Here is a 13,095-nt window from a genome sequence, read left to right on the forward strand (position 1 = left end):
ATTCAAGTTATATAATATTGAAGGGATGTGAAAGTATATACCTGAATATCTTGCCACATGAGGTTCTTGTCAGCCTCCTGAACGTCATCCCATGATGGAATGATAATAGAAACATGTCGTCGAGCTAGGACTCCCAAATAGCTCTTAAACTTGGCAGCATTTGGGCCTGATGCCTTGCCAGAACGAGGATCCACCTCAACCGGTGTCATCTCCTTGGCAATGCGTCCAGCTGTCAACCCAGACAATCGGGTGACAGATCTACCTTCCCTCTTTCCACTGCCAGACCCCGAATCCTCCATAATCCTGAAAAAATTAAACTTTCATTATTAAAACAATGAATTAACTGAATAGACAAATAAAGTAAAAAAGATAATAACAATATAGCAACAAAATAACTAATAAAAAAACAAATAATACACAAATAGAAACCTTCCCTCCTTCTATGTTAATTGTTTATCTGGAACGGCCCGTTCTGGTTCCGGAACGGCCGTTCCAGATTAACATTTAACAAACAAAAAAATGAAGCAGAGCGGCCCGTTCTGCGTTCCAGATGAACATAAAACAGAAAATAAACAAAATAATGGATAGACGAAAGTTACCTCAGTGTAGACTCTTACAAGACTTAGACTTAGAGTAATGTGTGCAAACAAGGGGCTTCGAGACTTAGAGTAATGTGTGCAAGCAAAGGACTTAGAGATATATGCTTTCGTAAGGGGCGCGCGGGAATGAGAGAATGAAAGGTTGGGCAGTAATAGAGGCTAATTTACGTCGGACCCCCATCTGTCCGACGTAAATTAGTCTCATAATATTTACCATACTGCCACCGCGTTTTTATAACGTCGGGTTTTCGTGTTTTCGACGTAAATTAGGTGACGTAAAAGCCTGTTTTTGCACTAGTGCATGAAATGGATTGGCATAAATTTGTATATTTGCTATGTATCTGAAACGAACGAATTGATAGATTATATTTGTCATCATCAAAAAGGGAGAGATTCTTAAGTCAGACGAAGCAATTCCTAGTAAGGTTTTGAAAATGACAAATATAACACATATTGTTATTACTAACCTGTGTAGTAGTGTTTCATATATGTATAAGAATAGGCAAAACTAAAGCATGAAGCAAGGTCAAGCAAAACAAAGATTGGACAAATCAAGACAAATAATATACGGGTCATGACTTGCACCGAACGACAATGAATACCAAATGAAGATATGCCAAGAACAATCCAAAACGCAATATAAGAAATCAGAAATAAGAGCAAATTAAGACCAAGACAAAAGTTGGCGCAACACCAAATAAACATAAGATGAAGCTCAATGGTCAACCACATAAGTCAACAAAACAATCATCAGTCGTTGGATAGCATAAGATGAGGAAGTATTCCAGACAGAATAAAAGTCGTACACCTCTAAGACTGATCAGATGAAATGACAAAGTCAAAGTCTAATTCTTATACGCTGACTCAAATTTACAAATGCAATAGAAGCATGGTAAAAAAGTGTCTGAGGTCACAAAGAAAAAGATCATTCATCATCTCAATTCATAAGAAAAACACACGAAGTTATCAAAGATATGAAAAGAAAGAAGAAAAATTCAAGAGCGCGAATTCACAAGTCAAAGTTGCGTGTGTCAGGACAAGTACACCTACTTTTCAGAGAAAAGCAACGGCTTCGCAGCTACAATGACGGAAAAAGGACAAACATACCTAGGTCATGATTGAAGTCAGAAATAAGAGGGAACAAATTATGCAAAGGACTTCACGTAACACAAATTTATCAAGCAAAGCATTTAATGCAAAATCAAATGCATTAAATGAAAAAGATCTGTGTAACCAAGAACGAATGTTTATCTGCACCAGCGGAAAGCTCCGCCTCAACGAACATATTCAAATTCAAACAATAGGCAGATTTATCACAAGGCTATAAATAACAAGACTTGAGTAGAAAAGAAAGTACAAGAGAAGCAACAAGCAATAAGCAAAAAAAAAAAACAAGTGTCAAAACAATCTCACCTCTCTTCTTGTTCAAAGTTGAATATCCATGTAAAACTAAGATAGTTTATCTTAGTGAGTGTAAAACCTACCTCATCCTCTTTGTGAGAGTTACATACACATCTAAACACATTCTTGCAAAATTATGGTCAAATACCTTAGTGAGTGTAGAAACCATCTTATCCTCTCTGTGAGAGTCACATACACACTCAAAACATCTATCGTCTGTAAAGCCTGAAGAGGCTAGCAAAAGAATACTTGGAGAACCAGAAGTGGTTTAAGAATACTAGAATCAGCAAGTGAAGTTGACGAACCAGGAGTGGTTGAGAATACTCAGACAACTAGAAGTGGTTTAAGAATATTAGCGTCAGTAAGTGAAGTTGACGAATCAGAAGTGGTTAAGAATACTTGTAATCCTTTGTGATTAGTGGAACCCTTCAGTTGAAAGAGACTGGACGTAGCTCATAACGAGTGAACCAGTATAAAAACTCTGTGCATTATTGTTTCCTTCAAACAAGGGACATAATCTATTGGTTTTCACCTAATTCAACCTAAGACTCTAATACCATTGATGGGTTATTTTATGGTATTTGTCTAATGAGATATTTTATAAGAGTTATTTTTATAAGGTTATTTCACACACAACTCCACAATGATGAGATATTGTATGTTTTAGGCCTAAGCCCTCATAATTTTGCTTTTGGTCATCACTCAAAAGACCTCTAAACATTGGGGTATGTGTATGCTTTATGAGTTACTATTTTTTTCTTTTATTTTATCGATGTGGGATCTTGTTTATATCCCAATAATGATCAATTGGAATTAAAATTATAAAACAATTCTTTCTCATCAAGGCAATAAATAAAAGATTTATAAGTTATATTTTTAATATTAGTCAACATGCTTAATATTTAAAAGTAATATATGATTTTAATATATTATGACAAATTTGATATAGTATTAATTAATATTTGTTTATTCTTATTTATAAGGTTAGATGAAAAACACATAGAAAGGGGGGTTGAACAAAGGAATTTTAAAAACGTTTTCATAAAAAGACTATCTTTCGTCCAGTAAAATAGTATTAGTGAATGCTGAATAGAAACTACCCAGGATTGGTTTAATAAAATCATTTTGCGTCTGGGAGTTTCATCGTCTACTAAGAGAAAATACTTCTTAAACGAAAACCGTTCTTTTAGGATAATCACAAGTATGGTTTTCGTCTGAAGATAGTTTTAATAGACGATAAGCGTTAGACGAAGTTTTCAGTATATTAAATCAATCAAATAAAAGTGTGTCTGAGACATAAAAATAGTGAAAGTATTTTTATACTGGTTCACTCAAACTGAGCAACATCCAGTCTCCTTCAAATGAAGGGTTCCACTAGATAATCAATGAAGTGCAAGTATTATTTGGTCAGCATCTTCAGGCTCGTAGTGAGTATTATAGACCACCCAGGTCACGACCACTCCTGGTCCCAAGTATTATCAATCACTCCTGGCTCGTCAACTTCACTTGCTGACGCTAGTATTCTTTAATCAGCCACTTTTAGCTCCTAATGAGTATTCTCGACCAACTCCTGGCCCGCTAACTTCACCATTAACGCTAGTATTCTTTAATCAACCACTTCTGGATCTTAGTGAGTATTCTCGACCAACTCCTAGCCCGTCGACTTCACTCATCAATGCTAGTATTCTTTAATCAGCCACTTCTGGCTCGCAGTGAGTATTCTTTGACAAGCCTCTCCAAAATTTACAAGTATTCTTTCCCTAGCCTCTTCAGACTTTACATATATTAACTAGACAGGTTTAGTTTGAGTGTGTGGGTTACTCTCATAGAGAGGATACATAGGTTTGTACACTCACTAAGGTATGCAACCTTAGTTCTTACAACAAATCAGTGTTTGGATTACTCTCACAAAGAGGTTACATAAGTTGAGTACACTCACTAAGGTTCATGTTCCTATGATGCACACTCCTTAGTCTACAAAGATAGTTATCCTATGGTAAATTTGACTCTATATGCTCTATCTCTGGTTTCGTTGCTTCGTGTACTTGATATCACTTTTGTTAAGAATGCAAAGCCAAAAACTGACCTCTCAAGGTTTGAGATAGTGATAATATATTGTCTTGTAGAATTTGCCCGTTGCAAATGTCCATTGAAGCAGATATATTTGTTCATGACTAGTTTGATCTCTCATTTAATGCTCAAGGTCTTGCATTAAATATTTCTTCCTGTTTAAAGACCTTGCTTGAAGTTTTCTTTTCCTTGTTAGCAGTTGTGTCTGAATTTACCAAAGACCTAGGAACTTTTTTTGTTCTTTTCCAGTCACGTAGCTGTAGAGTGTTGTCCGTATCTGAAAAAGTGGTGTACTTTTTTTGACACATGCATGTTTTTTCTTTTGCGTGCTTTTCTTCTTCTTCTTCTTCCTTTGATCATGCTATCATGTTGAGAGCATTCAATTGATCGTAGACAATGCCTTGATTTGTCCTTTGATAGGATACAAACAAGGTCCCACATTGATAAGATAAAAGAAAAAAATAATAATTTATAAAGCATACACATACTCCAATGATCGAGAGGTCTTTTGGGTGATGACCAAAAGAAAAACCATGAGGGCTTAGGCCCATAGTGAACAATATCTCATTACTGTGGAGTTATGTGTAAAATAACCATATAAAAATAACCCTTATAAAATATCCACAATGTCTTTATTGCAAAAAGACTATACATCCACAATAGAGATGTTGGTGGAGACCTAAATCAAAATGTAAAAAATGCGGACAATTAGGACACCTAAAATATGTATGCAAATCTCATGAGCAACAAGAAAAAGCCAACATTACTGAAGATCAACAAGAAGAGGAAGAAGAACAAAGACTCTCAATGTCATGCTTTATGACAAAAAAAAACCCTCAAATGCTTGGATTATTAATAGTGGTTATACAAACCATATGACTTATGACCGAGAAATCTTCAAAGAACTCAACAAAACTGATATCTCTAAAGTCTAAATGGGGAATGGAGCACATCTTACCATAAAAGGCAAAGGAACAATTATTATTAAAAGTCATTCAAGTTTGAAACTAATATTTGATGTTTTATATGTTCCTTATATTAATTATAATTTGTTAAGTGTTGCTCAATTGTTGGAAAAGGCTATAAAGTGTTATTTAAAGATAAAACTTGTCTGATTAAAGATATAGACAACAAAGAAGTATTCAATGTTCATATGAATGGCAAGAGTTTTGCTTTTAATTTGGAGAAGGAGGAGCCAATTATAAATGAAGATACGAGTGAAGAACACAAAGATGCATGTCTTCAAAAGAAGTTTTATGATTAGGAGGAGAATGAAGATGATGAAAAACCACCTTTAAAAGAGAAGTTCGAGACAAAGGCTAAAGTGGTCCCACTCAAGAAGGATTGCAACAAAAATCACAAAAAGAATAAACCAATCAAAAAGAGAAAAAGACAGATTTTGAAATTCAAATTTAAATTAGGAGATAAAGATATTCAATCAAGGAGGAGAGTTGTTATTTCTTCTCTTATGGTATTTGTCTAAGGGGATATTTTATAAGGGTTATTTTTATAAGTTTATTTCACACAAAACTCCATAGTGACGAGATATTATCCGCTTTGGGCCTAAGCCCTCATCCTTTTAGTTTTGGTCATCATCCAAAAGACTTTTTAATCATTGAAGTATGTGTGTGCTTTATAAGTTGTTATTTCTTCTCTTATTTTATCAATGTGGGACTTGTTTGTATCCCGACAATCCTCCTCTGAAATAAGAGACGTAACCTTTCATGCAGTGAAATCTTATCTTTATATATCACATTATCACTTTATGAAGGTCATAACTTATTGGTTGTCACCAAATCCAACCTGAGGCTCTGATACGAATAATGGGTTATTTTATATTTGTATTTTGTAAAGATATAATTTTTATCAAAGGAACATAATCTAATTTTATTTATAAGGTCTCTATTTATAGAGAAAAATTGTCATACAAAATCAAATAATGGTATTATCTTATTCTAAAAACAAGGAAACTATTCAAGGGACCAGAAAATTTACCTAGGAAGTCTTAGATAGCTCGAAATTCTCTCTCTCTCCCTCCCCTTGTAATTCTTGAGATTTGATGGAATCACACTAAGGCCAAGAAGACCAAGAGGTGATATTTTGAAAGAGGCAAGAGGAATGTGTTAGTTTTGAAAATCCTAAGAGGAGTGGGCCTACTTTTGGCCCTTAGCTCCTACGTTTTTATTAGCATAAAATTTATTCCTATTTTGTCCTTATCTTTAAATTTCCCATTTTCACCCTTGTATTTTGGGTATCTTAGACATAGGATTTATTTTCTTTTGTATTTCCCATTTTACCCTTATATTATGGGGTTTCTTAGTCATAGGATTTATTTTCTTTTGTATTTCTCATTTTACCCTTGTATTATGGGGTGCTTTAGATCATAGGTTTTAATTTTGGGCTAAGGTATTTAATTAGGGAGCTAGACGTATTTTTGGTGGTGTTTGGACCTATTTTTGAACTTAGAAAGGCTTAGGCCCAAGTGAAGGGCAAAGGTTGCATGGTCTTATCATGCACCTAGATGTAGCCTAACTAAACCCAAAGATTCCATCCTTGGCCACCAAGTTGCATCTAGGGTTAATTTGGGTTTCATTTGGTGTGCATTTGGCACTGTAAATTTTGGCCGATGCAACCCTAAATGCAACCCTAGATGCCTCTCACTCCTATAAATACCCTAGACACCACACCTTGTAAATACTTTGGATATTGAATATAAAGAGAGTCTTTTGTGCCTTTATATCTTTCCTTAGTCACCCTTGGCTATTTTTGGCCAAACCCTACCATCTCCACCTTGAGAGAAAAAAACCCTAGAATTGGCCTTCATCATCATGAAGTGAGCCAACCCTAGAGTACCCTCCTCAAGCATTTCATCAAACACCTTCTACCCAACCTCCACACTTCCATTTCCTCCCCATTCCTCCATTAAAAACGCCCCTTGAGGAACTTGGATCCAAGGAGTTCAAGCATCCCTTGCCATTGTTCAACATTCCTTCTTCAATGGAAGTAAGGATGCCATCAAGATTATGAGATATGTTGTAGTGTGTAAGGTAGACAAAAAGCGCCTAAAGGATCTCTACATTCAAGGATTCAATAAATCTCGACTAAGAGGTATTCCAATCAATATCCTTCTTCCTCCCTTACTTCCTTATTTTTAATAAATGTGCTTCTAAATAAAAATAATCATGTAGACGTTGTAGGATAAATCGTGTAATTTAAATTTCAAGTATGTAAATAACTATCTGTAAAGGGGAATTAATATTTAAAATATTATTTATTATTATGCTAACTTCATCATAGGGTACCGATTTAGGGAATTGTGGGGATGCTTAATACCTTCCCTACAAGTAACCGACCCCTAAACCCAATTCTGGCTATGAAGGCCTTTATTGAAATTTTAAAGATCTTTTCTTTTTTCAATGTTTTGAGTAAAACATTGGTGGCGACTCCATGAACCTACTTTCAAAATCATTAATTAGGGATTAGTCTAGTCTCCGGACATTCCTTAAGTAATAATATTTTCATAACGGTAGTCCAAACCATTGGTCATAAGATCAAAATTTTTCGAGTTACGACAGACCCATCAAAGGGGAATACTTGGAAAATCATCGCATCAGATTAACACATTTCCGAGGCAGGACCAAAGGCATATCCAAGCGAAGGAACCCTCAGGCATAACTCTCTAACTCATTTTTCCACTCCATGGTGTATTTCCTCTATGCGGGTATCTTGGAGAAGCTTCTCAAAGGACCGGGCGATGCTCCCATGTGACCCTTAGCAAAGAAGTGGGTGTATGCCCATACATACATCAGTGAACAACAACATCTCATATGCTTCCTTGATTTTTGATTACAAATGTAGACAAAAATTAAGGTGTCGACAATAATGGCAACAAGTGCACGTGTCAGGCAAAGAAGGCATCCGTTTCAGTGTGGTCCACCACCCCAATGTGAAAAGGGAATAAGATGGTCTCAAACATAATTAGGGCAAGAGTCTTATTGAAGCATGGCCTGTGACACCCTCTACCCCAACATACATATACAGTAATTATAAAAATAAAATTCTTCATCATTAAAAACCAAATCACCAACCACATAAGGTTAAAGAGTTCACATTCATAAAATTAATCCAAATAACATGTCAATGAAATTAAAAAGAAATAAAACTGGGTTTTCAAACAGTTCAATGGAAACAACATCCTAAATTAGTCCTAACTACGCCCCAATGTCACATATCTTATCAGAGCGTGCCTAACTGAAGCCTAAGCCTCATCACCAACATCCTCATGTTGATGATCACCTGCAACACAATTTAAAGACATACAAAGAACAACAAGGGAGTGAGAAACATCTCACTCGGTTTCAGGTGTAAAAATAATAGTTTGGCAACACACACACAAATCATAACAATCACAGCCATAACTGTAGACACCCAATTTCGTCCGGGGGCATACAAGCAAGGACATGGACCTCTGTTACGAAGGGAAGGAGCTCCCGAAGCATGCCAACACTTTAGAGGGCCCAAAAGCACAAATTAAATATTTTTATTGGCCCGGAACGGCCCGTTCCAAAATCGGAACGGGCCGTTCCAAGGTCCAGAACGGGCCGTTCCGAGGCTCCCAAAAGGCCAAAAACCCTAATTTGGAACGGGCTGTTCTGAAATTGGAACGGGCCGTTCCAATATTGGAATGGGCCGTTCCAAGATTGGATCAGGCCGTTCCAAACTCCTCAAAAAGGGCTCAAATGGTTAACTGGAACGGGGCTGGAACGGGCTGTTCCTAAATCTGGAACGGGGCTGGAACGGGCCGTTCCTAAATCTGGAACGGGCCGTTCCAAGGCCGTTCCAGTCTAAGAAATCACATGTTATTCTCACTACTGGAACGGGCCGTTCCGATTTCAGAACGGGTCGTTCCAGTATACGAATTTTACATGCAACGGCCATATCCAGAACGGCCATTCCGATTTTGGAACGGGCCATTCTGGACCCCCTTCCCGAAGTCTATAAATAGACAGCTGGGGCTCATTTCTCCAGACTCCGAAATTTTGTCCAGACTTCCTATAGCTCGAAATTTCTCTCTTTTTCTCTCTTCCCCTCTCTTTTTGTATTTCTTGAGATTTTTGTGAGGCATTGTAGTGTGAAGGGTTGCCAAAAAGCACCCAAATCTACATCTTTGAAGATTAATAGAGCTCGTTCAAGAGGTATTCTAATCAATTTTCTTCTCTCTATTTTATTTCTTAAATTTGATAAATATTCTTTATAATAAGAGCAATCATGTAGATATTTTAGAGTCAATTGTTTAATTTAAATTTTAATTCATGTAAATAATCATCAATGAAAGGGGATATAATATTTAATTTATTATTTCTTATCGCATTAACTTCATCATAGGGTACCGATTTAGGGCGTTGAAAGGGTTCTTAATACCTTCCTTACACGTAACCGACCCCCGAACCCAATTCTGGTTATCAAGGCCATTATTGGATCTTTCAAAAATCTTTTCTTTTTCCAATGTTTTGAGTAAAACATTGGTGGCGACTCCATAGAACCTATTTTCAAAACCATTGATTAAGGATTAGTCTGGTGTCCGGGCATTCCTTAATTGATGAGATCTTTAAAAGGATATTTAAACCATTAGTCGCAAGATCGGAAATTTTCGGGTTGCGACAGATGGCGACTCCACTGGGGACGTTTAAAGAGGGTCAGGCCCATTTAATTGATGAAGTTAATAAAATAAAAATAATAATTTAAATATTTTTCCCCTTTACTTTGTTTGTTTTATTTGTTTGGCTTTCATATCTGTTTGCCTGTTTAAATTCAGTACTTGTTTGAAATAAAAATTGTACACAATCCTTTGCACACAACAGTTCCCCTTACACCCGGGGGCATGAGGGTAATAAACATAGGGAGTGGTTGACGTACGACCGGCCCAAGTTTGGCCTTAGAGCCTGCGAGCCTTGTCGAAAATCACACTCAAGGTGATAACCGGTTACTCTAGCCCGAAATACTGCGACAGACCTTAGAGTTTGCCAGGTGACGGCGATAGAGATACTGGGTCCTTATAATGGGGGCACCTTGGGGGCTTTAAGACCAGTGAGATTAGAACTTTCCTATACAATGCACTTTTCTTGCAGGGACCACAGATCAAGGATTTAAACGTGACTGTTCGCGGGTGTACATTTGTTTGAGCATATGTGTGTTGCATTTGTTTGTGTTTATTTATTTCAAATAGATAAGAATTACAAACAAATAAATATTAATAAAAAATATGATAAAATTTTAACTCCCTTCTATATACCCAAACTTCAAAGCATCATATAGGATAATTTATTTCAAAATATATATATATATATATATATATATATATATAGCAAAAATCATGCATCATTTCTTTTTAGTAAAAAAAATGACAAAATTTAGGCAGAAAACAAATATCATGTATCTTTGAGTTTAGCATATGCATTCATTAGAAAATGGAAGGCACATAGTACGTAAAGATTTTTGAGAAAGGAGAACATTCTTAAGTACAAGATTTGTGTGCCCTTATATTAAGAGGCCTACCAGACTTTGGATTCTCGTCTTCTTTTCAACAAAAGGCAAAGTCTACATCTTCTCATACTTCTTCCGATTTAGAAAGATGTCATTCCTCAACTCAAGTAGGAGATTATTTGAAATTTCGAAAAGGAGGCACGCAAAAAAAAAAGAAATTGAAGCAAAAAAAAAAAAAAAAACCAGAATTTGCTTCAAAAGAACATAGTTTGGGAAGCTAAGGAAAACTCCGCTGATGAACGAGAAATCGTGAGCCTAGGGAGTTTTAAAAAAAAAATTGATGATAAGCTCCCTTACACCTCCAATTCGTTATCAAATCACTCCAAATTGCATCTTTCTTTTCTGACTCATCAACCTCGTCAATAAAGATGAAAATTTTGGCAATCACCAAAATAGCGGTGAACTTGAAGATCCTATTGATGGTTACTTCTGATGGGAATAGCAAGAAGAGAATCTGAGAAGAAACAAGAACTAATTGCAAATCAACGAACGAGCAAGCATGTCCATAGGGACATCATTCAAGCATGAGCTTCTGTAGCCTCAACAACATCATCAAAGTGCACCAAAAGATTTGTACAAAGAATGTTCTCTAAACAAATAAATCAATGAGAATGATATTTGTTGAATTTCTCAATCATCTTTGCATCCTATTTTGCACTTCATATAGATAATATGTCTTCCTTGTAAATAATAAATAAGAATAAAAAGGGAAACCTAACCTGTGCGTGTTAATCAAATAATGAGATCACTGGTAGTCAAGTGCAAACTCGATACATCAAATTGAAAGCACTTAAAAACCAGTAATTATGCAAGAAGACTGGGGGGCATAACACGCCCAAATTGACGATTCAAACACCAAGAGTTCCCCATGCGGAAATGACAACTGTTGGGATAGGAGGAACAATCAAGAATGAATGAATCCTTACTTCTAGGGAATTACAACAAAACTCAATTGAAGAATAAAGGCATTGCATGACAAAAACCCGCTAGGATGAAAACTTGTAAAGGGTGTCCTAGGCAAAAATTAGGGTAAAGAAAAAGAATCAAAATCCCGATAGGATACGTCCTATGCAAAAGTTAGGGATACATAAAAAATTAAAAAATAAAAAAAAGTAATGCCTACTTGAGTTGAAAACCGAAAGGCGGCTTGAGTATTCCCTTTAGAAAGCAAGTGGGAATGCATTCCTAACGTAGTTCAACCAATCGTCAATCATGCCTCTCTAGGGGCCAGCCTCGGTTAATCTCTCTATGTACGAATCACGAACTCGGGGCATGCCCGGGCCTTCGAGCTTTGCTAAAAGGGCACGTGTAAATTGGAAGTACTGTTTCAAATGTCATAACATTCTTTCATTTCTCTTCTCCCTTTAAATATTCACTCTAGGCCTCATCCATTAACCCTTAATAAACAAAATGTATTTGTGACAAAGATGTTACTTAATAATAGCATGGAAAGGATAACAAAGGAACAATCAGGAATTCAAACATGACTAGGTTTTAATAAAAATAGAGCGCCCCACACAAATGCTGCAAAAATGAAAGCCTGGCAGGAAACCCACCAAGGGGGCTGCGCAAAAGTTAGGGCAAGATCTGCTAGGCAACCCACAATCAAAAAGGGGTAACCTAGGCAAAAGTAATGATAAAAAAAAATGTCCGCTAGGGAACGCATCTCAAGTAACCTAGGCGAAAGTTAGGACGTCAAATTTCTATATGCTTAGTCCTAGAGTGCAAGACAGGATTTTTAGAAATGTTAATTACAGCAGTGTTATCACAGAGTACACGAATACTACTTTCATAAATGTCGTAGTCTTCCAACTGATGTTTGATCCAAAGCAGTTGCGTAAGACACTGCCTTGCAACAACATACTTAGCTTCACAAGTTAATAAGGCAATCGTGCTTTGCCTCTTGCTATTCCATGAAACCAAGCAACGACCAAGGAAATGACATCCTCCGCTAGTGCTTTTTCTCTCTCATTTGTCTCCTGCATAATCTGCATCACAATATCCTAGAAGGAAAAAATTTTGGCTTCTATAGAAGTTGATGCCTTGGTTAGTTTTTCCTTTAAGGCATCTTAAGATTCGTTTAACAGTTTGTAAGTGTACCTCCTTAGGTCGTACTTGAAACCTGGCATAGACGCAGATGCTGAACATGATGTTTGGTCTTGACGCTGTTAGGTAAAAGAGAGAACCAACCATTCCTCAGTACATCATGCTATCAATGTCTAGTGATTCTTTGTCCAGACCAAGAGTAGTTGAAGGATGCATCGGTGTCTTCATGGGTTTTGCATCTTCCATCTTAAACTTTTGCAGTAGTTCCTTTATATATTTTGTCTGATGAATTTTGATTCCTTCTTCTGACTGGACGATTTGAAGTCTTAGAAAGAACTTCAACTCTCCTATCATGCTCATTTCAAATTCATCTTGCATAAGCTTGGAAAACTCTTGGCAAAGATTTTCATTAGTAGCACCAAATATTATGTTGTCT

This window comes from Cajanus cajan, chromosome 1, assembly GCF_000230855.2.
Source record: "Cajanus cajan strain Asha chromosome 1, NIPB_CcT2T_4, whole genome shotgun sequence".
In the NCBI taxonomy this organism is placed as follows: Eukaryota; Viridiplantae; Streptophyta; class Magnoliopsida; order Fabales; family Fabaceae; genus Cajanus; species Cajanus cajan.